The sequence below is a fragment of the Mustela lutreola genome, chromosome 2 (assembly GCF_030435805.1).
Source record: "Mustela lutreola isolate mMusLut2 chromosome 2, mMusLut2.pri, whole genome shotgun sequence".
NCBI lineage: Eukaryota > Metazoa > Chordata > Mammalia > Carnivora > Mustelidae > Mustela > Mustela lutreola.
Genome location: NC_081291.1, coordinates 142,380,042 through 142,405,040, shown reverse-complemented (window position 1 = coordinate 142,405,040; position 24,999 = coordinate 142,380,042). Strand labels below are relative to the sequence as shown.

Below are 24,999 nucleotides of genomic sequence, written 5' to 3'. Positions count from 1 at the left end.
TAAAACACTGAGACATGGAAGTTAAATAACTTTTGCAAAGTCACACAGTCAATAGAAGCCATAAACTGGAGCTGGGATTTGAACTTGGTTATCTGACTTCCACATCTACACCCTTAATCCCTATATTTGTTGTCTCTTGCATTAATGACTGGTTAACTTGTCTTTTTTTTCCTCTAGACTATGAGGGCCTTGGGACAGAGTTTTACTTACCTCTATGTCCCTAAAGCTGAGAAACAGGACAGGTACACAGTAACAACACAGCAAATGTTAGCTAACAGAGAGGGTGGAGGTGCCTAGGACTGTGTACTAGGCCAAGGGATACTGCCTCCCATCACCCCATGACCTCCTCTATGGACATAGCCTGTGGCCTCTAATTGCTAGAGGAAATCTAAATTCATTTCATCCTGAGCTTAGTTGCAAGTTGCGAAATTTTTAAGTAGGCTATCTTTAGACATTTTCCTGGAATATTCTTAACATTTTCTTTGAACAATGGAGTGGGCATTCTAGGATTCCAATTTCCCTGGGCACCCTGTTTTTATGATTCTAAGAAATACGATTTAGTTGTGTCCTATTCAAGGTTTGCCTACTCATGCTAAGCCCCGAGATTTCAGTTTGCACCACTTGTCCTAGAGCCATGATGTCAGGGGCAGATTCCACCAAAAAAAAAAAAAAAAACCCAAAACAGAACAGGACAGCTTTCGAGGCTTTGGAAGCAGAAGCAAATGCCACTACCTGCAAGGTCAGCAGTTTCTCTTGGAATCTTTCCTCAGCCACATCTCAGGAAGGTGGTTTAAGATCACAGTTTTATATTCCCCGTGAGCTGAAGTATTTCAAAAACATTCATTTACAGTGAAGACTGGTTAGAAATAAATCTACCAAGTGTTAGCTCCATGTAGGAGTCCTCATCAGAGCTTAAGAAAATCAAAACCATATTTTTCTTAGAAAACATTTTCTTCATGTATACAGAGCTGGGGATCTTCCTTATTTTGTTTATAACCTAAAAAGGGCTTTGTGTTACAATATTTTTGACCGTTTTGTGATCCTTTTTCCCCTGGCTGGTCCTGCCCTATTACACACACACACACACACACACACACACACACACACACACACTTTTGTGTTGTTCATTTCTGTTTGGAATATTTTAAGAAAATGCCGGTCTCCTGCGGTCAGTCCCCATGTCAACACTTACTGACTCACTAATATGGTAAACATGCTCTGTCATTTTACTATTGCCTAACTTGCATCAGATTTTCTTTTTCAAAAACTAGGAATGATTCCATATGTCTTTCTATGACTGATAGAATTCAATCAAAACTACTCTCTGTCCCCTTGTTTCCCTCCCGCACTTCCACCCGCTCTTTCCCCACTTCCAACTCTGGAAACAAACCATCGACGTTTTTACAGTCAGGGAGTACCTTGAGGGAGGAAATAGTTCTATTTCCTCTTGAGGGTAATCTAATAAATTCTGCTAACACACTAAGAGGTGTGAATCAGTACGGCAAGGCCAAAGGGATCATACGGTTGAATTCAGATCTTGAAGCAGTTGCTCTGATTATAAATGACTTTGGCACTAATTGTTCATGACATATTAAGGGCTATGGACTACAACAATGATAAATAACAAGAATTTAGTAGTATAGTTGAATTACTTGGAGCATTATCTATGGTCATGACTGACACAGCCCAAGGTCAACGCTTCACATGTTCACAATTAGGACGAGTTAGAACGTGTACCTATATTTATTTATGGCCTTTCTTATCCCAGAAAGGATTTCAGAGTCTTCAAACTATACACAGTACAGAGAGATTAAAAAGACACAAACAAAAACAAATCATGAAGGTACCAAGCCCCAACTTAGAGTAGGAACGATGCAGATAAAGATGGGCGCCATCAGCATATCCCATGCATGCTGTAAGGATGGGTCTCTTTGCTCCTGCTGGGCTACAAATTCTGCTCTAAATGTCTCAGCAGCAAATAGAGACATAGCCTCATACTGACTCAGCAGGAGAAAAACCACTCTTCATTCTAAGAAAGGGAGGACTTTCTCCTATAGAGGGTATTGTAAAAAAATAACAAAGTCCCCCGCATTATCCTGAGGAAGCACAGTGATGAGTTTCTTGCATTGTCCCCCAATCCTGCGCATGCTGGGGCTGCTTGGTTTGCCTCCACAGGGAGGAATTTGTGGAGCTGCTTATATGACAGCTTTTTATAATGATTTGGGTATCTTTGAAGCAGGGAGAATGGCAACATATTTCCTCTTCTTTATCTTCCTCCATCTCTTTCTCTCTCCCTCTGCTCCTTCTCCTCTACCTTAATGTGTCCTGCATTCTAGACATGTTAAAATGGGGGACACAAAGGTAGGATACAGCCTTTAGAGTGTAGTTTGAGTTTGGGATCCCAGTGAAAAACTTACATAAAATCTATGACAATCTTGACATTAATCTCGGTTACAACGAGAACAAACAAACAAACAAAAAACAATGGTTCTTTCTTCTGGACACTTATCTGTGAGATTTATGGGTGGGTGAGTCATCTATAATTCCACGTCACTGCTGGGAGTGGGGGGGCTCGTCTTGGCCACCTCCATCATTGCTTTCAGCTGGCCCTCTGTTCCCAGGCCATGGCTGCTAAAAATTAAAACCTTGGAAAGTCGTCTGAATTTTTTTCTTAAAGAATTAATTTATTTATTTGACAGAGAGAGAGGGAACACAAGCAGGGGGAAAGGGAGAGGGAGAAGAAAGTTTCCCACTGAGCAGGGAGCCCAACTGGGGCTTGATGCCAGGACCCTGGGATCATGACCTGAGCCTAAGGCAGATGCTTAATGACTGAGCCATGCACCAAGTTGTATGAATTTCATGAGGACTGGACTTTTTTCTTTCATGAACCTGCTACTTTTGTATACATAGTCTTCCTGAGAGCAGGAAAGAAAACGGACTATCAAACATTCATTATAAGTCTAATTATGCCAAGTTAAACACAATCTTCAAAGATGTATTTCTAATGTATCATATATGCACTAAAGTTTTTATCTTGTTTTCCTCCTATACTAAAACACACTATTACCTGGTTTAGGTCCAATGAGCATCTGAATAAGGTTGAAATCTACAGCTTTTGGCATGTCCACTGATTTCCATCTTTGTCCCAATAGTATTACTTTTATGAAACCTTTATTTTTCACTAATATCAACCATCCCATTTTCTCATTTTCCACTACTTTTTATAAAATACTAATGGCAAAATATAGTAAAACAGTCAAGCTTTTTGACAGCACTATCCACTGACAAATGCTGGCCAAAGTGAGTGGCTGACTGGCCTCAAGCAGCTCCCCATATTATGGTTCAAAATGTTTGTCTGGAAGCCAAGAAAAAAATTCAGAATGTGGCCAACAATACTCAGTTTGAGGGCCCTAATGTAAAATGTATGTTTAAAAAAATGTGAATTATATGGAAGCTGAGTTTAAGGAAGTAGAAGACCACATGTACAAGAAGATGGATTGGGGAGAACCATAAGAGCCTAAGATGAAATCTAACCCACCACCACAACAAAATGATTAAGTCGTAAATATAATAAAGACTTTATTGTTTAGAATATGGGCTGCTATTACTTAATTTAATTTTATTTGGGGTATGAGACATCTATTGAGGCACTAGGAGAAAAGTGAGAAATATTTCTAGAAACATTGCCATTTTAATATATTTTTCCTGCATCATCATTAAAGTTGACAGGAAAAAGCAATAATTGAAAGCATAAATAAAAGTGGCCAATAGAGAGCTCTTCATTCTCACTCCAGGCAATGCTATTGAGTGTCTACTACGTTCCAGACGCTGTCAGGGGAATGTTGACAGAGATTCAGTCTTTACCACTGAGATGTTCCAGGTGTACGGTGCATAATACTGAGAGTACAAAAATGAAAAGTGGGAAGCATCTAAAGTGAATAATGAGATTCACTTTATTTTTAAAACAAGTGTTTTATAAAATTTTATATTTTATATAATGTATAAATTATATAATTTATAATATAAATATATATAATATAATGAAGTATCTTACTTATGGTTAGTAAGTAAAGAAAGAAAGAAAGAAACTTTCGGAAAACTTGCAAGTACTGTACAGGGCAGAAAACTCTTTGTTTTCCTAAATAAGTTTGAGAGGAAGTTGCTGACCTGATGTTTCATCATCCCTAAATACTTTAGTTACGTTTCCCTATAAGCACATTCTCCTACATAAGCACAAGATAAGCATCAGGATCAGGAAGTGAATGCCAAGTCATCGCTCACTTCTAATCCACAGGCTCCATGCAAGGGTTACCGATTGTCCTCATGACATACAGGATCTAGTTCAGAATCCCATGTTGTATTTAGCTGTCATGCTAGTCTTCTTTAGACTTGATGAAGCCCTTGGTCCTTCTTGGTCTTCCACAATGTTGGCACTTTTAAGGATCATAGGTTGATTATTTTATAAAATGTCCTTTAATATTTTTTAAAGATTTTATTTATTTATTTGACAGACAGAGATCACAAGTAGGCAGAGAGGTAGGCAGAGAGAGAGGAGGAAGTAAGGCTCCCCACTGAGCAGAGAGCCTGATGAGGGGCTCGATCCCAGAACCCTGGGATCATGACCTGAGCCGAATGCAGAGGCTTTAACCCACTGAGCCACCCAGGCACCCCGTAAATGTCCTTTAATTTTGTCTGATGTGTCTTCATGATGACACTCAGGTTATGCATCCTTGGTAGGAATATCGGTGTCCTCTCTGCATCTTATAGGGGAGTGTACAATTTAGATTTGTCTCATTACTGACAAATTTCACTTTGATCACCTGGTTACAATGGCATCTGCTGGACTCTTTTCCACTGAAAGTGACTCTTACTCCCTTTGGCACTTTGAAACTATGTTTTAGACTTTCAAGTCATTCATTATTTAAATCTGTTTGGATTCATGGCTTCTTATTTAATTCAATAGGTTATAATTAAAAAAAAAGATTTTATTTATTCATTTGACAGACAGAGATCACAAGTAGGCAGAGAGGCAGGCAGAGAGAAAGAGAGAGAAGCAGGTTCCCCACTGAGCAGAGAGCCTGATGCAGGGCTCGATCCCAGGACTCTGGGATCATGACTGGAACCGAAGGCGGAAGCTTTAATCCCCTGAGCATACAGGTGCCCCTTGATTTTTTTTTTTTTCGATGCCCAGATCATCCCTGGGCAGTGGGATATTTGGGTAGTGGCAGCTTCTCTGAGTTTGCTTCTGTACCATTTTTTCATTTCCCCATCATTCTTTGCATACTTTTGCTTTCTGATAAGATGTTTCAGTCTCATCATATACTCTCTCTGCTCCAGCTCTAGAATCATCCATAACCCCAAGAAATCTAGGTTGCTGTTAGTGGAGAATCATGTTGATAACCCAAGATCTGGTTGCTGGGTGTGTTTATTGGTATTAGAATTTGGCTATTTCTCAGACCCTCTCAGAAGACAGAGCTAGAGTACGTGTGTATGTATGTATGTACGTATGTATGTGTGTGTGTGTCTATACACATTTGAGCACATAATGGCATGTTAGAAATACATCATTTAAGACTGTTTCAGTTGGTATAATTAGACTTACATGTTTGATAAAGTATATCTATAAAGCATAAAGATGGGTGTAGACACACCTATATCTTTACATAAAGACACATTTGCATGCATCTATACAGTTTTCTCTATCTCTATACTCACATATACATTGAAAATTATGAGTTCACACTGATATCCTTCCATTCCAATCCAACCCCACAAGTTTCATTCTTGTTTTCTCCCTTCTCTGACAATGAGGAAGCTGACTCTTAATAGCCTTAATTTACTTAATTATTCCATCCATCTCCACATATGCTACTTAACTGCTGCCATACTCTTGCCCACCAGGGCGCTCACCTCACTCTGTGCTAGGCTGTCACCACCTTGCTGACATCTGTTGACCCTTCTTGGGCTTCAGCACCCCGTGTTGGGCAACCCTCGTGCCTGGTGCCTCCGTTACTCTGCTTATTCTCTGACAGCAGACACCAGGCTGTCCCTTCTTCGTGGACACCCTCCTTACCCAGCTCTGACTCTGACACTCACATCGGGATGCCATCCTGTGTGGTCAGTCTCTTGTTATATTTGAGCTCTGGCACCCTGCTGTGGAGAACTAGGGTTCTTCCCTTCAGGGGCAGATGCCTACTTGACTCTGCCCTACTTCATGGCTTTAGGACTGAGCTGTCATGCACGGGAAGGGGCTGTGGCAAGGAAGAGAAGGAAGAGTAAATTCTATTTTAAATTCTAAAATGTGAAGGAAATAAAACAGTGAACACTGCTTATTTGTTTTCTATGCCAAAAAGAGGTGAGGTTTTTCTCTAGGTCTTCTAAAAAAACTAAAAGGTTAAATGTTTCAAGTTTTACATATATTTTTTTGGGGAGGACTTGTGTAATGCTGGATTATTAGACTCAGGTTCTTTATTTATACTCTTACTTGAGGCCATAAGGGAAGTCTCTTTCAATATACAAGGCTTCCTTTTTTTTAATATGCCCAGAAGGATTGGAAAATATTGGGAACTAACAATTATTGGTGAAGAGACTAGATTGTAAAGCTATTATAGTTTCAAGTAAGGGTCAACACTGCTCCCTTTAATCCTTCCTGAAGTTTGCCCCAAAGGCATTTATCCTTGTCTTTATCCATTGAAATGCTTTGTAAACCCTATTGATTTAATCCAGATGAAGTCAGTTATTTCTGACTCCGGTTTGCCATTGTATTGAGGTAATTACTACCAAGTGATTAGTGATTGAGTCTGAAAAAATTCATTTAGTAATTATTAATTGAGTAACCACTGAGTTAATAAAACTGTCCTAGGATATTATACTAGATATTAATTGAGTAGGCTATAAATATCTACCTTCAAGAAATTATATCTGGAGGGAGATAACAGAGGAGGAATAATCCTTTCCATTTAAGTAAAAAGACGCTTATTAAATGTTCATTAAATAAAATGTTTTTCTGATATTTGGGAGCTAGGGTGCCTTAAGGGCAATAAATAACAATTTCATTTATGCAAATTCTTAATATGGCAAACATTTCCAATTAATTTTTAAAAAGTTGAAAAATCCAATGTCTTGTCTGAGAATTTTAATATTCAGCTAATATGCTGGATTTTAAAAAATGTAGCTATTATACCCAAGGTCTATTTTCATAGATTAAAAAGTAATAACAAGGTCAGATTAAATTAATTTGAATACTCTCAAGTCAAAAACCTTAAAAATGGCCACAAGCCGTTACTTTCCTTTTTAAAAACTCAGGAAGCGGAGCGATTTCTTAAATAATAACATAGCAGAATATACAGGCTTTCTGTTTGTGACTGGCTTAATCTTACAATGTTTTAGAATTCTGGCTCTGGATTCTCACTAACCATAACAGGGAAGCATTGCAGGGCCTTTAATGCAAGACATGATTCTGGAATTGCTGGCTCATAAATTCACAGACCCGGGGTGCCTGGGTGGCTCAGTCGGTTAAGCGGCTGCCTGCAGCTCAGGTCATGATCCCAGGGTCCTGGGATAGAGACTTGGATCGGGTTACCTGCTCAGTGGGGAGTCTGCTTCTCCCCCTGCCTGCCGCTCTGCTTACTTGTGCTCTCCCTCTGTCAAATAAACAAATAAAATCTTAAAAAAAAAAAAATTCACAGACCAAAAAAGAAGTGAGATGTTTTGCACTTGGTAATGCAGTGAGAGGGTGTGGAGGGTCCTCAAAAGTGAGTGCTTCTGCATAAATCAGCATCCAGGAAGCCAAGATTTCCCACTGAAAAGGAGAATGACCAAAATACCAGCAATATGTTTAGTGATTCACCATCAAAATACATCTCACTTTTCTTTATAGGAATGTGTGTATTTAAAAACATTAAACAGACTTGGAATATAGTTTCAAGGATCCAAAAATTCTTGAAGAGCCTCAAATAATAGAATAAAAGGAAACAAAGTAAATGAAACTATGCACAAGGATGAAAAGATCATAGTCTCTGAAAATAGTCAACAAAAAAGATTACCCCTATTTGAGTTCTGGGGAGACAGAAAAGCCATTAAGTGATGAATGGATAGGAAGGGTCTTTGCTAAGAGAAGAGGATAACACTTTCGATTACAGAAGCTAACATCTCTGGGACTTCAAAGAAAAAAAAAACCTTTTTATTCTTTGTCTTCCATTTCTTTTTGTTTAAATCTTTACCAACCTGGTGGCAGAGCTGTACTGACAGTGGCTTAGTGGACTTTGGGAGCCCCTGCCTCATGCTCAGTATTGTCACTCAGTCATTTGCAACATTCCTTGTAAGTCCCTGTTCCCCCATCATCTCCCCACTGCCTCCCCCCTCACCTCCTGGACCATTTCCAGGTAGACCTCATTCTGAAACTGTGTTTGAATGAAAAAATGCTTGCCTGAGGAAACAGAATTCTTTTAAATTTGTAGAACTTAAGGATCTTAAATAGGGAATGTTTCCAGACACAAAACCAGTTGTGTGTGGGGGGGTGCTGTGTGCTCAGTGGGTTAAGCATCTGCCTTCAGCTCAGGTCATGTTCCCAAGTCCTGCGATAGAGCTCCACATTGGGCTCCCTGCTCAGCAGGGAGTCTGCTTCTCCCTTTCCCTCTGCCTCTCCCCCTGCTCATGTTCTCTCTTTCTCTCTGTCTCAAATGAATAAAAAAAAAAATCTTAAAAAAAAAAACAAAACAGATTAGGAAGGAAGAAAGGGTTGCCTTTTTGAGGGCCAACTTTTGTTCAATTCACAAATATAGAACCACTGCGACCCATTTGGTAACAATTCAATATCAGTTTAGGAGACTGAGAAAGGAATAGAGGGGAGTTCAGACCACTAATCATTCTGAACTCAGAATGAGATTTCAGATAGGCTATATCACAGATAATATCAAATTCTTACAGATATGAAACCAAAGTCATGTGTCTATGAAGTTTGTGGTTCCCAATGATGTCATCGCATAAGCAGTAATCAGGATTATTGTTCTCAATTCTGCACACTCTCCTATAGTAATAGGATATATCAATGTTATCTGCCATTGAAACTTGAAATGCTTCCCACAGATTGTATTTTCACATCATATTAATGTTCGGCTTAACCATGAGACTTCCTTTGGCCAACAGAATGTGGGAGAAGTGAATGGATAAAGAAGATGTGGTATACGCGTGTGCGTGCCCCCCCCCCCCACACACGCACGTGCACGACAAGAATATTACTCAGCCATCAAAAAGAATGAAATTTGCTACTTGTAATGATGTGGATGGAACTAGAGGGTACTATGCTAAGCAAAATAAGTGAGTCAGAGAAAGACAAATATCATACAATTTCAATCATATGTGGAATTTAAGAAATAAAACAGATGAACATAGGGTTCACGTAAGAGAAGGAAAAATAAAATAAGATGAAAATAGAGAGGAAGGAAGACTATAAGAGACTCTTAACCATAGGGAACAAACAGAGGGTTGCTGGAGGGGTGGTGGGTGGGGGGATGGGGTAACAGGGTGATAGGCATTAAGGAGGGCACTTGATGGAATGAGCCCTGGATGCTGTATTCAACTCATGAATCAACTCAATTATACCTTTGAAACAAATAATACACTGTATGTTAATTAAATTGAATTTAAATAAAAAAAGAAAAAAAAAGAATGTGGGAGAAGTTGACAATGTGCCAGGGTTGAGCAAGACCTTGAAGGGTACTGCATGCTTTTGCACACACCTCTTGTATTCTTTCATTGCCATGAGAAAAACATGCCATACATAGCAGGAGCCCCTTCAGGCTGAGCAGGAAGACCTGAGGAGCACACCTGAATCAACGGGAAGACCCCATTTCAATCTGGCCTCCCCTGAGCTCAGCCACCTTGCAGACCAATATAGGGATATATAAATGTTTGTTGCTAAGCCACTGACTAATTACTTCATAAGCTTGTTTTCAAAATTTACTTCTTAGAGTTCATTTATCTTGATGAGCAGTGAGTAATACATGAATTATTAAATCACTTATACTGTACCCCCGAAACAGATGTAATACTGAATGGTAACTACACTGGAATTTAAAGAAATTTAAAAATTTACTACTTAGTATAAATCCTAAAAATCAAATGACATAACCATGACATCATCAACCCTACATATTCTTAATATTCTTTCAAAATAAATTGTCTCAAAGCCTCCAAATATAAACATATAATTAAGTTTAAATTAACTAGACTAAGTTATGCTTAATATTTCTTAAACATTTCAGTTCACTTTCTTATTAATAAGGATAAATAAACCATAACTGGATTTCTGAGGTCAGAACTTGAAATCACTCTACACAGGAAGTTGACTTTCATGCAGCCATTATAAAGGGAAACTCAAAACCCTGGGGCAACTCATTTCCCTCCCTTGACCACGCCAGCCCCTGGGCAGCTGCATGTGCAGAAAAGGAACAGGTGGAGAACTCGCACTCTGCTGGCTGGGTTCACTTAGGATTTGTTGTTACTGCAGTCAGACAATCATACCACACTGGTAGGGTACATTAACTTTTCTTCTGCCAGGAAGGACCATTTCACGTGTTATCCTCTCTTCTCAGACCCCCCCAAGTTTCTTAACTTACTAAACAAATAAAAGCAGTCAGGAGAGATCCAACTTCTCTTCCCACCTCCAACTCTACTCCCTTCTATGCCTAAATCATCTTCCCTCTTGTCCTATCATTCCAGTAGTCTCTGTGCCTGTGTGGACAACCTCTCCACTGTGTACAGAGTCACCGTCCTGCCTCCTTAACCATTTTGCCTCTGCAGTCATGCCCTCTCCTTTCCACACTATCAGTTTTCACATCCTCAACAGATCATTCCCATCAGCATAAAAATGTGTGATCTCTCAAGCTAAAAAAAAACCTCTCTATCCAAGTTCTCTTCAATTAGAGTTCTTCACTACAAAACTTCTTTAAAATGGTTGCCCGTCATTGCTTTCTTTACTTCCTCACCTCCCATCTCCCTAAAAGTCACTCCAATCTGGCTTTCATCCCCTCTGCTTCCATGAAAAAATATTCTTGTCAGGGTCACTGGACCTCATCAGGTCACTTGTTCCCTGATGACTACTCCTTTCTCCTTGAAATACTCTCGTCACTGGGTTCCAGTTCACTGCTCTGTGTCAGCTTCTTCCCACTTTACTGGACACTTCCCCATCTCTGCTGGTTCCCCATCTCTGCTGGCCCTCTAAATGTTGGAGGACCTAGGGACAACATCCTTGATTCTCCTTATCTGCCATACCCTTTCTAGACAATCTTAACTAGCCCCATGGTCATCTGTTTGCAGATTAATCCCAAATTTATATATTTTCTAAGCTCTGAACACATACACTTTCCTGCCTACTAGCCATCTCCACTATATGTCTAACAGACCTCTCAAGTCAGACATGTCCAAAACCAAACATTTAACTTCCATAATCTGCTTCTTTCCCAGCCCTCCTCATCTCAACAGCAGTATCTCTAATCAATCAGTAGTTGGGCCAAAAACCTTAGTGCCACCTCTAGTGCTTTTCTTTCCTTCACTCCCCATATCCAGCCAGCAAAGCCTTCAAATTATCTGAAGTTGGATTACTTCTCAGCATCTCCCATGCTCTCTGGGTTCCTTCTGGGTCTGCTAATGGGTGGCCCCAGCAGAATGGCAGGGAGTGGGGGAAGAGAGGCCAGGGTACTTTTTCCCCACTCGCCCTTTGCTTCAGGCCTGTATCTCTAACAGTAGCTGCATCTCCAAACTCCAAAGGCCCCTCCTCCTTGCCCCAATTGCACTGGGCTCCCTGTGACTCTGTTCCTTCCTTTCCTGGTCACTTAACCTCTTGGGATACTGTCATCTTCCCTCTTTTGCCTTGTATTCTTTTTCATGCCTCTGTACACAGCCCCTCTGTCAGTCAAAGTCTCTTTATTTGAATCATCTGAGGTGAAGTTCTTTTTCCTGCTGGCATGCACATCAACCCACTACCCTGTCTAAATTACCATTTCTTTCTGCTTTTGATTCCTTTAACTATTTTTTCATAATACCTACTATTAAATGAAAGTGATTATTACTATTAATAATTATTAATTATTTATTAATTATTATTAATTAATTATTAATAATTATTATTTTGCTTTTTATTTTCTGCCCCCTGCTCCAAAAATTACAGTTTTCAATGACTTTCCTTTTTAGTTTCACTTTTATATCCCTAGCTCCTAGAAGAACTCCTGGTATACACTTTCATGTAAACATGTTTCTAGAGATGTCCCTGACATATTATTTTTTGAAAAAGTAAGTTGAAAGAGACTATTTTGATATGATTCTATTTAAAAACACCTCCCTATTCACATATAATAATTGAATAGTAAAAAGAATATCTGGAGGCATATTCACGAAAGTATTAATAGTAGGGTTACTTCCTGGGGAATGGAGGATGGGACCTGGTTTTCTGCTTTGTACATAGCTGGATAGGTTGAATCTGTAGAAGTAAGCAGGACAACTGGAGCCCTATATGGGTTTTTGGGTAAATCAGAAAAAATCATCCATAAGGTAATATACCACAAGGTAAACACAGCCCCACAGGCACCAAAAGAGTGGATTTTATCTTCGCTTTTCACCATTTTGAAAATACAACTGCACAACCATGTTAGCTCTTGGCTTGGAGAATAAATATTATTCTTAAAGATCAGAAAGATGTGTATTTATATACACTTTCCCCTCAATTTCTTTTCTCGCTTATCTTTTAATTTTTTTGGAAAAATTCTTGACATTACAGAACCAAAGCAAAATACATTAATAGTTCCTTATTATCCTCTTATGACAAAACAGAAAAAAAAAATGCATACTCATGGAAAGAGCTAAAATAAATGATAAAAATGTTATAAAACTAAGCAGGAAGTAAATGTTAACATCTGAACATAAAAATCGATTAACAATAATGTAATTTAAAAAATCACAAGTTGGTAATAACATAGAAACTTAAAATTTATAAATTACTTAAAATCTGGAATTTCTGACTCTTCAGAAATTCTACAGATGGATTTTGAGTGGTGAGCAACAGAAAGGGTTCTTGGTGTCCCGCACGGGTCAGGTGATTGTTGACAACAGATTTATTTATTTATTTAAGAGAGAGAGCACACATATACACATATACATGTGTGCTCTCTCTCTTAAATTTGAGTGCGGGGGAGGAGAAAAGGAAGAGAATCTCCAAGCAGACTCAAGTAAGCCACCCAGGAACCCCTGCTGGCAGCAGACTTAATTTGAAACTCTTCCTCAGGTATTTGACAAATCTCATTAAATTTTGATGATTTGACTCCTGATTATGCAGCCAACTAAATATTTTGGAAAACTGAGTTCATGGGAATTCAAATGCAGGTGCATCCAATTAGAACCAATAGCTTCTTACCCCAGGTGAGCTGAATCAGGCTCCACAGAATTCACATAACACAGAGATATAAGACTTGTGCATTTCCATTTGTTGCACTTTGGTCACCCCTCCAGGTCAGGGTTGAGGTACATAGATGGTGCCTCATTGATGGTGTGGGGAGAGTTTTCATTGTTACCTGGACTGCCTCTGTCCTGACACCTGCAAAGATGACCAGAGCTTGGGATGATACCAGAGAGTCATGCCTGCCAGGGAGACTGGAGAAAGTCTCCCAAAAGACCACAGAATACCTTGCCACAAGATCAGTGATAGATGGTGTAATAGGAGCAGGAGTGATGGCCTACTCACCTGAGTGGTCTCCAACCTACCCTGCCACTAGGTCTTGAGTTTTGTACACGTTCATATTTCCTCTGGCTTGTATCCACCTTTCCCAAAGAGAGAGCCACACTGGTTAAAAGGGATAAATATTTTGGAAAAAGTGATTGATAGAAACTCATATATAGAAGCACCCAGTTGGCCCCTAGGCTGAACTGATCCGAGTGGCTGATGTCCTCTTTTAGATTTTCAATGATAACAGCAAACATTTTATGAATGGTCAGTGGTGGGAGTAAATGTCAAAACTATGAGCTCACAATGACAGAGACAAAGGGGACCAGTTTGGAAGAAAAAGTTAGGACTCTAGAAATGAATCCATGGGAGGCTGGAGCAAGAAGTGTAGGGAGAAATACCTGGTCGGGGGGTGGAAAGGAGAGGAAGAGAATGGGGACAGAGGAAGTGAAAAAGAAGGTTGAATCTCAGCAAGTGGAAGGAGGTGTGGGATACAATAGCTCTAGCTATTGTTTTTACTGTGCTAGGCCAGTCCTGAACACTTCCAGCCAATATTCATCTCAGTTCAGTAGGAACATTTTCTTCTCACTCCCCCTCAATTTAAACTGTGGGCTCTTTGAGAACAGGAACCATTTAAAATAGGAAAAGATTGCTTAGGTATATTTTGACCCAGTGGCTCTCAAAGTGAGGTCCCTAGACTAGCAGCATCAGCATTTCCTGGGAACTTGCTAGAAATGCAAAATTTCCAGTTGCAATCCAGATTTACTGAATCAGGCTCTGGGGATGAGGTCTAGTGATCTCTGATTTGACAAACTCTGCAGTGATTCAGACACATGCTAAAGTTGGCGAGCAGCTGTATTAAACTCCAATTCATTGACGAGCCCACTGTTCTCATTCCTAATGCATCAGCCATCTGGTCCTTCTTCCCTTCCTGGACAAATGGGAGGATCTCTCTTCTTCATTTCCTTGACATTGGGTGTAAGATGTTGCATGTCCCTTCCAGGTCTAAGTGTATAAGAGCCAGCATATGATTTTCCATGCTGTTGTTTCTGGCCATGGTGATTGTGGAAGGTTATTTTGATATGGACGTCCATTGGATTAAAGTATGCAGGAATCCCAGGACCCCATAGGAAGGCAGTTTCACTGGAGGTCACCTGCCTGAGCTTTGTGTGAGTGATAAACATAATACTATATGTGAAGCCACTGAGAATTTGGGATTATTTGTCACCACAGCATAAAGTGGCTTATCTTGATTAATATGCTTACTCATTATAAATATTGTATAATTGTAGAGCTTATATAGTTTCAGACACTTTGACAATAAGTATTAGTTAGTTAAATGAATTGAATGAAGAATGAATTTAATATTCAATCAACAAATGCCTATAATTGTGGGAGGACATCAGCTATAGTAGCTCAGCTCAGCAAACATTTATTGACTAGGACTGTGATTTACATGGGGGATATGAAGAAGAACCAGACATACCTTCTAACTTAGAGGATTTCAACTGGAAGACAAAATTGGAGAGGTTGATTATTGTTGCATGCGGAGGACTTTGAATTAAAGACTAAAGAGTTTTGTTTCATCTTGTAGAAAATCATGTGGGAGGAGAATGTCAGTGGATTTTGAATGGGAGACCATTATTATTACACTGTCACTTCAGAAAAATTAGTCTGTTGATAGTAGAAGAAGGCCTTTTGAAAGGCTATTTCAGTAACCGAAATGTAAGAAGATTAGGGCCTAACCAAGAGCACTGGTCACTGGAAAGAGAAGGTGAAATCAGTACTAAGAGAGATTAGAAAATAAAAACAGGATATTGTATATGTGAAGTTCAGGCAGCTGTGGAAAAAGAATGACTTAAAAATGATTCTGAGGTCCTACATCTGTGATGCCACTGGTAGAGGTTACTGGAGGTAGAAGAGAAGATCCTTTTGTTTTGAGTTGAATGTGAGGGAGGACAGCTCAGTCAGGGAGGAATGTGCGGAAGGGCAGTCCATGAAGTGGGATTGGATGGAGCTTGGCAGAGAGGTCATGCCCAAACTAGAAGGGTATAGTATAGTGGTCATCCTGGAAACAATGAGGAGATGGGGTATGTAAGGGCTTATAGAGGGCAGCACAAAGCTTTGGGAGAAATCCACAGTTAGGGACAGAGAAATGAAGAGGAGACAGCAAGGAGACTAGGGAGTTGTCAGAAAGATGGGGTGAGTAGTAGAGGTAATTTTTATTGAGCGCCTACTGAATACTGAGAATTTTACATGTATTTTCTTATTTAATCCTCATAACTTACCTAGGAAGAAGAGTTTACCTAATTTTACAGATGAGCAAACTGAGACAGAGAAATTTAAGAATTTCCCCCAATAGTTAAAGAGTTACAAAAATGGTGATACTGGGTCTCCTTGACAACAAAATCTATACTCCTAAACATTGCAAAAACTCAAATGACTTGTTTTACATCAATCCATGCATCATAGCTTGTTATTGAGGAAGGACTAGCCAGGTGGTAAAGAGTTCAAGAAGAATGAAGTCTGAGAAAAGCCCATTGATTTGATGAACAGAGCTGTGAGCAGAATGGCGGACAGGAGCTTTGCATCAGGAGGCAAAGGCTTCAGTGTGCCTGGCAGTGACTGGGAAGGCCCTGGCAGGACGGCCAATCAAGAAATATGGGGTGAAAGGAACAAAAGAAAGGAGTAGATCCCAGGAGGATCACAGGGCTATGTTAACACGTGTATTTATTTCTAAGACAGAGGGGCCACTTACAGGCAAAACTGAAGGATTCTGGAAGGCCAGGGAATGAAGGCTCCACAAAGAGTGTGTCAGTGGAGATGGTGATTTTTTGAGGAGGATGAAAAGACTGGATCTAAAGCCTAGGATCTAAAGGCCTAACTCTAAAAGGGAGAAGGACGGCTACTTACTTCCAGACCAGAAAGAGTGGCTGAGTTAAGTTATTATTCAATGTATTTGAATTTACTGAAGTTTCCTTTCTTATGTTGGTACCAGATAAAGCCAACTCTCAATTAGATTAGCTCAGAATTAAGTTTTCCAGCTATTAAAATATCTGACAGTTTTTGAAAAGGTGCAGATCATTCCTTATAAAAATGGATTTATAAAACAAAATTATAAAAGGTCGCCGAGTTATGCTCTCAAGTCCTTAGTACTTTATTTCAGGAAAAAACTATTCCTTCACCTGCTGAGCCTGGTTACACTTCCAGTGCCTGCTTCGTTTTCTGACTTTAAAAAAATACTACTTAATAAAATACTCTTATGTTGGATACATCTTATGCAGCTGTTTTTAAAAACATTCTTTATTAAAAACATCTTTGCATCTTAAGTTTATTTGTTTTGGCAACTTTAAGTCACAATATACAGGTTTGAATTGTTTCTGTAATAACTCTTTGGTTTCTTATATAAATTCCAAGGCATGTCTACGAGTCTGTCATTGCAATCTAAATCATTTTTTTTTCCGAGCAAATAGTCAGAAGGGCTTTAGGATTAATTACATACTTATACATTTAGTAACTGCCTCCCCAAAAACTCAGTGACGTGTAATGTCTCAAAATCGTCCCCTAGGTGTTCGAACTAAAGCCAGCCTTATGGAATATCCTTGGCTTTGTCATGATTTAAGGAGCATAAAGATTTCTGGGGAATTTTTAGAAGATTTAAAAAAGAACAGGAGGGGCGCCTGGGTGGCTCAGTGGGTTAGAGCCTCTGCCTTCGGCTTGGGTCGTGGTCCCAGAGTCCTGGGATCGAGCCCCGCATCGGGTTCTCTGCTTGGCAGGGAGCCTGCTTCCTCCTCTCTCTCTCTGACTGCCTCTCTGCCTACTTGTGATCTCTGTCTGTCAAATAAATAAATAAAATCTTAAAAAAAAAATTCTTTAAAAAAGAACAGGAACATTATGCTATAAGACCTAGGAAAGGAGCTCAATATTCTTGTCAGAAGCAAGTTTTCTCATATGAAAAAAGAAATGTAATTCAATTTGCATGACTTTCTGTAGACTCTGGTGGATTTTGCTTCTTTTGTTTATTTGCTTGGAAGGTTTTGGCTGTGGGGCCTTGGACTAAGGCCTGGCGAACTGTGAGCTCCATTGCCCTTGAGTTGCCAAGGGGTGTAAGGAAATTGCATCCTTTTATATTTGTGAATTCTGGGACAAAGGGGATTACAGCACTTGTTTTTTAGAAAATGTTTGAAGGTTCTTACGTAAAAAGCTGAACATTACAGTAGTCCCCCTCATCTGCCTAGGAAGCATTCCAAGACCTCCAGTGGATGCCTGAAATCATAGACAGCACTGAACTTTATATATACTATGTTTTTCTCCTATGCATGCATTCCTAGGATAAAGCTTAATTTATAAATTAGGCACAGTAAGAGATGAACAACAATAGCTAGGAATAAAATAGGACAATTAAGACCAGGTACTGTTATAAAAGGTATATGGATGTGGTCTTGTGCTTTCTCTCAAAATATCCTAATGTTCTGTGCTCACCCCTCTTCTTGTGATGCTGAGAGACGACAGAATGCCCCTGTGAAGAGAGGAGACGAGGTGAAGGATGGAGGCAGCCTGCCGTAGCTTTAGAAGACAAGTCAGAAGGAGGATTATCTGCAAAACTGGAGAAGCTGGGACTGCTGTTCTTTAAACTTCAGAGAGCAGCTGGAGAGAATCGGGGTGGGGCTGGGGCTAGCTCACGCAGCTGAACTTCTGGGGGCTCCCAGAAGGAAGCACGGCTCCCCCTGCATTTGGGCATTCATGGCTGCTTCGACCTGTGGCTACCAGAGCACTACTTTTTCTCCAGAGATTCTGACCATTCTTCCTCCACTCCCTTTGCTGATTCCCCTTCCTTGACCCAACTGTGAAATGCAGGTTTTCTCCAAAGTTCTGCCTCCCCTCTCTTTTCTTCTTCTGTTACCCATGGAGCAGTTTTTTTCACTCAGGAGTTTCCAACTATATTTTCCAAATATCACTCTGACACCTGTAGCTGGACACCGCACAGGTATCTCGAACTCAACACCTCCAAAATTTAGCGTGTCTTCCAGCCCTCAACCAATGTGCCTTCCTTCTCGGGCTCCTTAAGTTGTTTAACCAGATCAGCTTTTCCTAGTCTACGAAATTAGAAACGTTTTTACCTCCTTTGCCTCCCACCCCCAGTCAACCACCAGGTTCGGTAAATACTATCTCAAATGACTTTACCGCCTCTCCTTCTCACACCTGATAAGTAGCCATCTTGTGACTCTACCATCTCTAAATTGTTTCCAACCCTCTCCAGCTTCCCCATTTTAACTTCTATTGACCTTGTTCTGGCCTCATGACCTATTGTATCAACCAGCTAATTCATCTCTCCGCCTGCTGCCTTCTTCATTCCACCCTGCATTTGGCTGCCAGTTTTGCAAAAAACACAAAGGTAATAATAATGATCTTTTGCTGATAGAGCAATAGCTCTTGCAGCACCGTCTGTGTTGGTTTTTTGATGTTGTTGTTTTTTGTTTTTGTTTTTTGCTTGTTTGTTTGCAGTTTAAATCTTTAATCTTTGTGAGATTTACTTTGGTATAAAGAGCAAGACGGAGATTTTCCTTTATTATTTTCCAAATGGTCTCTAGTTATGCCAGTTCCACTTACTGAATAATCTTTCCCTCACTAGTCTTAAATGTAGCTTTTATGTTAAATTCTCGTATATGGTTAGGTGTACGCCCAAACTCTGTACAATTTAATTAGAGACAGTGTGTCACTCCTTAAACACCAGTTCAATAGATCCAGCATTAGATCAATGTTACTCTGGATCTGGATCTTTTAATGGGTATAAATACCACAGTTATAAAAATCAGGTGGGCAGGGCGCCTGGGTGGCTCAGTGGGTTAAGCCTCTGCCTTCGGCCCAGGTCATGATCCCGGGGTCCTGGGATCGAGCCCCACATCGGGCTCTCTCCTTGGCGGGGAGCCTGCTTCTCCCTCTCTCTCTGCCTGCCTCTCTGCCTACTTGTGACCTCTCTGTCTCTCTCTCTGTCAAATAAACAAATAAAATCTTTAAAAAAAAAAAAATCAGGTGGGCAAAGATGTACCTTCATTTCTCAACAGCTGAATCCAGATTAGCCCTTGAGCACCGTGTCTATCCTATGGCAGAACACTGGATTCAGCCAGTTCAAGCTCGCTCTCTCTCCTGTAGGTGATCTAAGCTCTGCAGTGTTCAGGTGACAACAGCTTCTTTTTCATCCTGGTTCTGGTGAAAGAAGAGTTTTCTGGAAGCCATCTTCTTCGTCTGTCTTCTGCTGGGATCTACCAGATATACTCCCTCTGCTTGGTCCTTATCATTGTGCACTACCAGCTGTTTATGATTCTGCCATGGGCCTTTGCTTGCTCTGTGTCTCTGGGCTACTGCCTGTGAAGTGAAGCAGAAGTTTCTTGTGTTTTCAGGTCCTCCTTAAAAGGAATTCTCTTAGAAGTCCTGACTCCAGCACCATTGATTTGAACCTGGGATGTGCAGGATTATGGAGGCCCTTTTCTCAGGAATTCATATCAGTTACTCCTATCTTGCTCTCTTTCCCCAGTATCTTCTTTCCTCCAAACTGAAATTTTCTGCTGGTCTTGGGGGGTGGAGGCAGTGGCTACAGTAGAGGAAAACAGCTTGTTCATCACCTTGCAATCTCTCCAACTCTGTTGTTTATAGTACAAACTTTGACTACAGTATGAACTTTTTGTTCAGAATATTGGATCCTGATATTCAAAGCCATGCTTTTGGAACCAAAACAATCTTTTGTCTTTCAAAAGTCCAATTCATACAAGTAAAAATACTTGGGCTTTTAATAAGATCATTTCTATTATGAATTTTAAGAGCTTATTTTGGAACTCACGGACAAGAATTTGATTCTTTGTTCTTGGTGAATCATAAAGAGTAATGGGCAGAAAGAAGCCCTGGGGAAGGATCCTTATGAGAAGCCTTTGTTAATATCTCAGAAAGTTCCCTGCAATCCTTGATTTGGCATCAAGACTGCTGTCTCCATCCTCGTGATCACTCCACTGATTATGGGATCTATTTCAGTTAACTGCCTTCTGGTCCTCGCAGCTCCTTTGGTCTGCTCTTGCTTAGTCCATACTGTTTTCTGAACTGGGATTCTGCCAGGTTTCCCTCATCACCAATCTTCCCATGGAGCAGAGCCTAAGGATATACTCTCTTTGGCTGGCCCATCATTTTGATTGCAGAGTTGTCTACTTTAAAAAAGTTTGCCTACTCTCTGTTCTGGGAGCCTTCTGATAAAGTTCTCCACCTGCCTCCTATAGTAGCTGCTGGATCTTCCCAGATTATCTCCCCACATCACCAACTCCCCTGCCTGATAGAAGGGCAGACTGTGTTCTAATGCAGGAGGCGGGCATGTAGGGGCAGGAAGTAGTATGTGAGGAAGGCACCAAGGAGAATTACTGCAAGAAAGTCTACATGGGCAGAGGTGGATCACCAAGAACAAAACATCATAATGTTGCCCAGTTGAGCCCAGCGTAGTGTGTGATTCCTCACGGGCTATTGCTTTGACATAGTCTATAGCTAGTGACTCTTTTTCATGACATTACTCTGTTTCCTCCCATTACATCTCCTACCCCTGAATATTCTTCAGGTCTAACCCAGTATTTAGTTATTATTGGGATTTTCCTTCCCATCGGTAAGTAGTCACTGTCACAGTTTTTTCTTGTTTTTTTTTTTTTTTGTTTGTTTGTTTGTTTTTGTGCCCTGAATGGCTTGACTGTATTCCCTAGACATGTGTAAATGAGACTTTTGAAAACCGTTTTTCTCTGACCACTTGTTTTTATGCTTGTTCTCTTATTTTCCATTTCATAAAAGGCCTTTAACACACAAGTTTTGATTTTGAAACAATAATTAGGAAAGAAAACATGTCATATGAGGGTGGGAGATTATAGGGAAATGGCACAGTCTTCTTCCTCAGACCAATGCACGTTGCTAAATAATCAAGTTCAACAGGGCACAGTTTCTCCAAAATAATAATATTCTCTTTCCCAAATTCTGTCTCATGAGATCTACTAGGAAAATTCTGTCTTTCTTGGTAAGTCTAGGATTTAATCTTTTCTCTCTTTTTTTCTTTTTGGCTCTGCTGCTTCTTTGACTCAAAACAAACATGGAGTATAATCTTTGAGTGTATTCTTACATTGAAAGAACATGGAACTTGCTTGAGACCTGGGATCACTTGAAATGGCTTTATATTTTGCTGTTTTATATTAAACTTCTTAGAATGTGCCCAAAGGATGCCCTCCATATTTATTGACTTTTTCAGTAATCCAGGAACTCTTAGAATCTTATAAAGTAAAGGAATTTAGGCAGGAGCTTCTCAGATATGAGGAAGATATATGTCTCTTTTATCTGGGTAGTGTGCCTTTCCTAATCCCAAAACAGTTGTGCTCTGACTTGGAAAAATAATGGTGGTCATTACTTATTGATAACTTTGGTGGGAAGAAACAATAGCTTCTAGACTTCTTTTTCTGTCACCATAATAGAAGAAATACTCTGAAGAACCTCTCAATACAAAACATCTAGAAATGATGGATGAAATGTAACAGATAATCTTTAAAATATCAAGCTCTCTAATAATACACAATATGTTAACTACCTTAAATTTAAATAAAAACAATTATCAAGCTCTCAAGAAAAACAGGGGAAACTTCCAGACACCAAAAGTGGTGAGGTGGTGCTAATTCTAGCCCCAACCCTGCTTTGGGGACATTTGGTGATCTTGGAAATCATGAAGTTTGGGTTTCTGACATGTCGGGACAAAAGGCTTTGAGCCATGGTGGGGAGGTAGAAGTAAGGCTCTACCTAATTGCTACAACTCCCAAAGATACTACCAGAAAAAAGATGTCCAGGCAAAGTGAAATAACAAGAAAACCTGTCTGCTTCATCTGGGCTCTGTGTCCAAAAATCAATCAATCAATCAATCAATCAGATGTACCTATACATGGTGTTGAGATTTGAATTTATATACCGTGAGTGGTCAGAAATCCTGAGTTAAGATATTAAAATGAAGTGGTTCTTTTTGTTAGCTCTTCTGCCAACTGGTAGAACTTGAAACTGAAAAAAATTTCTTCTGGCAGCCGTTTATGCTTAACAAGGGTTCCCTGACCTGTTCTCCCTGCAAAATCCCCCATAAAACTATTCTGGTCACCTCTCACCCTGAGGCAGCCCCATGAAGATTGTAAGGTGGTGATTCTATGTTGTGGATAGGGAGGAAAGGGAGAAGGAGTGCACATGGGCTTCTTATCTCAAGCTCAAATCAAGGGATACCTCTATCCTCAACAAGGGCCAGATCCCAGGCTTCCCTTCTCTCAACAAAGAAATCTCTCAGGTCCTCAGGGAATCCAGGTTAGGGCAGAGTCCCAGTGTTCAGAATGAGGGTCAGCTACTATGATGGGTACTAGCATTGTCAAAGTAACAGTTTGGTGTCCCCACTGTCCCCCTTTCCCTGGATACCAAGGACAAGTATTCCAGGATGGAGGGACTCTCTAGGAAATCCTGCCTGTTGCTCAGATTGAGACTTTCCTGTGGCAGGCTCCAAGCCTCACTTTGCATCTCCAGTTCCAGAATGGGGCAGAAAAGCAGTAAATTAAAAAAAAAAAAAGTAGATATATATGTATACACACACATACACATATATACACATGATCAAAATAACAGCATAAATCCCACAGATAAACTTTTCCAACATCAACTTATAAACCATGAGGAAATAAACTACTAAGCCCGAGAGTTAATAGAAACAGTAACAATGTGATGAGAGCTCCCACCAAATCAGAAAACGAAAATATTGAGTACAGATATTTTATTTTAAACAATCTGGCCAGTAAAACATGGACTAAACAATAAGAGAAAGGAATAAGATACTACTTAAAAATACCAGAAGATTCAAAAAAGAAATGAAAGAGAAATCTTGGAAATGAAAATGCAATCATTGAAACGAAAACTTGGTATATGTAATAAGTAGCCAGGAGATAACTCTTAAGAGCTCTTGTATAACAGTACAAAGAGATGGGGGGGGGGGAAAAAGAGAAATTAAAACATATGGAAGACAACATGTGTAGGTCAAACATACATTTAGAAAGTGTTTCATTCCATTCCTCAGTGTTTTACCCAGAAGGCATGATAACATGTTACCAAAAAACCCAATAGAAAACAAAACAAAAGTGTACAAGAATGTTCATGGCAGCTTTATTTGCAATAGTCCAAGACTGGAAACAACTCAGATGTGTATCTGCCGGATAATGGATGAACAAAGTTTGGTATATTTATACAATAGAACTGTATTCAACAGTAACAAGGAATGAACTACTGATACACATAAACACATGGATGAACATCAGAACATGTTGAGAGAAAAAGCCAGACACAAAAGAACATATGCAGATATGATCCTATTTATTTGAAGTTACAGAAAAGACTAAGCTAATCGATAGCGGTTGCTTCTGCAGAGAAGCATGAGGAAATTTCTGGAATGAGAGTAATATTCTAATATATCTTGTGTTGGGTATTGATAACATGGACTTATACAATTGTCAAAGCTCATGAACTCAACATTTACATTAGGTTACTTTTCTTGTATGTAATTTATATCTCAATAAAAAAGTAAAAAACTAAAGGTGAAAAAAAAGAGAGAAACCAGCTAGGATACATGCCTGGAAAATGTGAATTTTTTTTTCAAAAATTAATGTGAAAAGACAATTCAGTAGAGGAATGGGCAAAAAAAATGTAAGCAGGATTTTCAAAGTAGAGAAAATCTTTAGAGACAATAAATACATAGAAAATGCATAATCTCAGCAATAATTGGAGAAATACAACACTTAAGTGCAACACAATTAAAACAACACTTTGACTCTCATTAAGTATAAAAAAAATTTAAGCATGAACCAATTTCAAAGTGCTGGTAGGAATGTAAACAACAGGCATTCATATATAGTTCAAGTAGGAATTTAGATGCAATCATTGTGAAGAATAATTTGGAAATACTTGACAAAGATAAATTACAACCCAACAATTCCACTCTTGGGTATATCCTACATCATCAGTTCTTAAGCATTCTGGTCTCAAGACCCTCAGACCTTTAAAAATTATTGAGGATGATGAAGAGCTTTCATTTATATCTACCAATATTTATTATACTAGAAAATAAAACTGAGAAATTAAAAATACATTTATTAAGTCACTTAAAAAGCAATAGAAGCCTATTGCAAGTTAATAGGAATAACACACTTCTATAAAATAATTCTATCTTTCCCAAACAAAAATTTTAGTGAGAAAAGTGGCAT

At 39.5% G+C, this 24,999-nt stretch overlaps 1 long non-coding RNA gene across 2 annotated transcripts in view; it reads right to left on the bottom strand.

The window, feature by feature from the left end:
* The window catches only part of LOC131824943 (uncharacterized), an 89,778-nt gene extending 70,255 nt beyond the window's left edge, over positions 1-19,523 (bottom strand). For both annotated transcript variants that reach the window (XR_009351044.1, XR_009351045.1), the window contains exon 1: positions 13,409-19,523. This is a non-coding gene — a long non-coding RNA (uncharacterized LOC131824943). The remainder of the gene's footprint in view (positions 1-13,408) is intronic.
* Between the last annotated feature and the right edge of the window lie 5,476 nt (positions 19,524-24,999).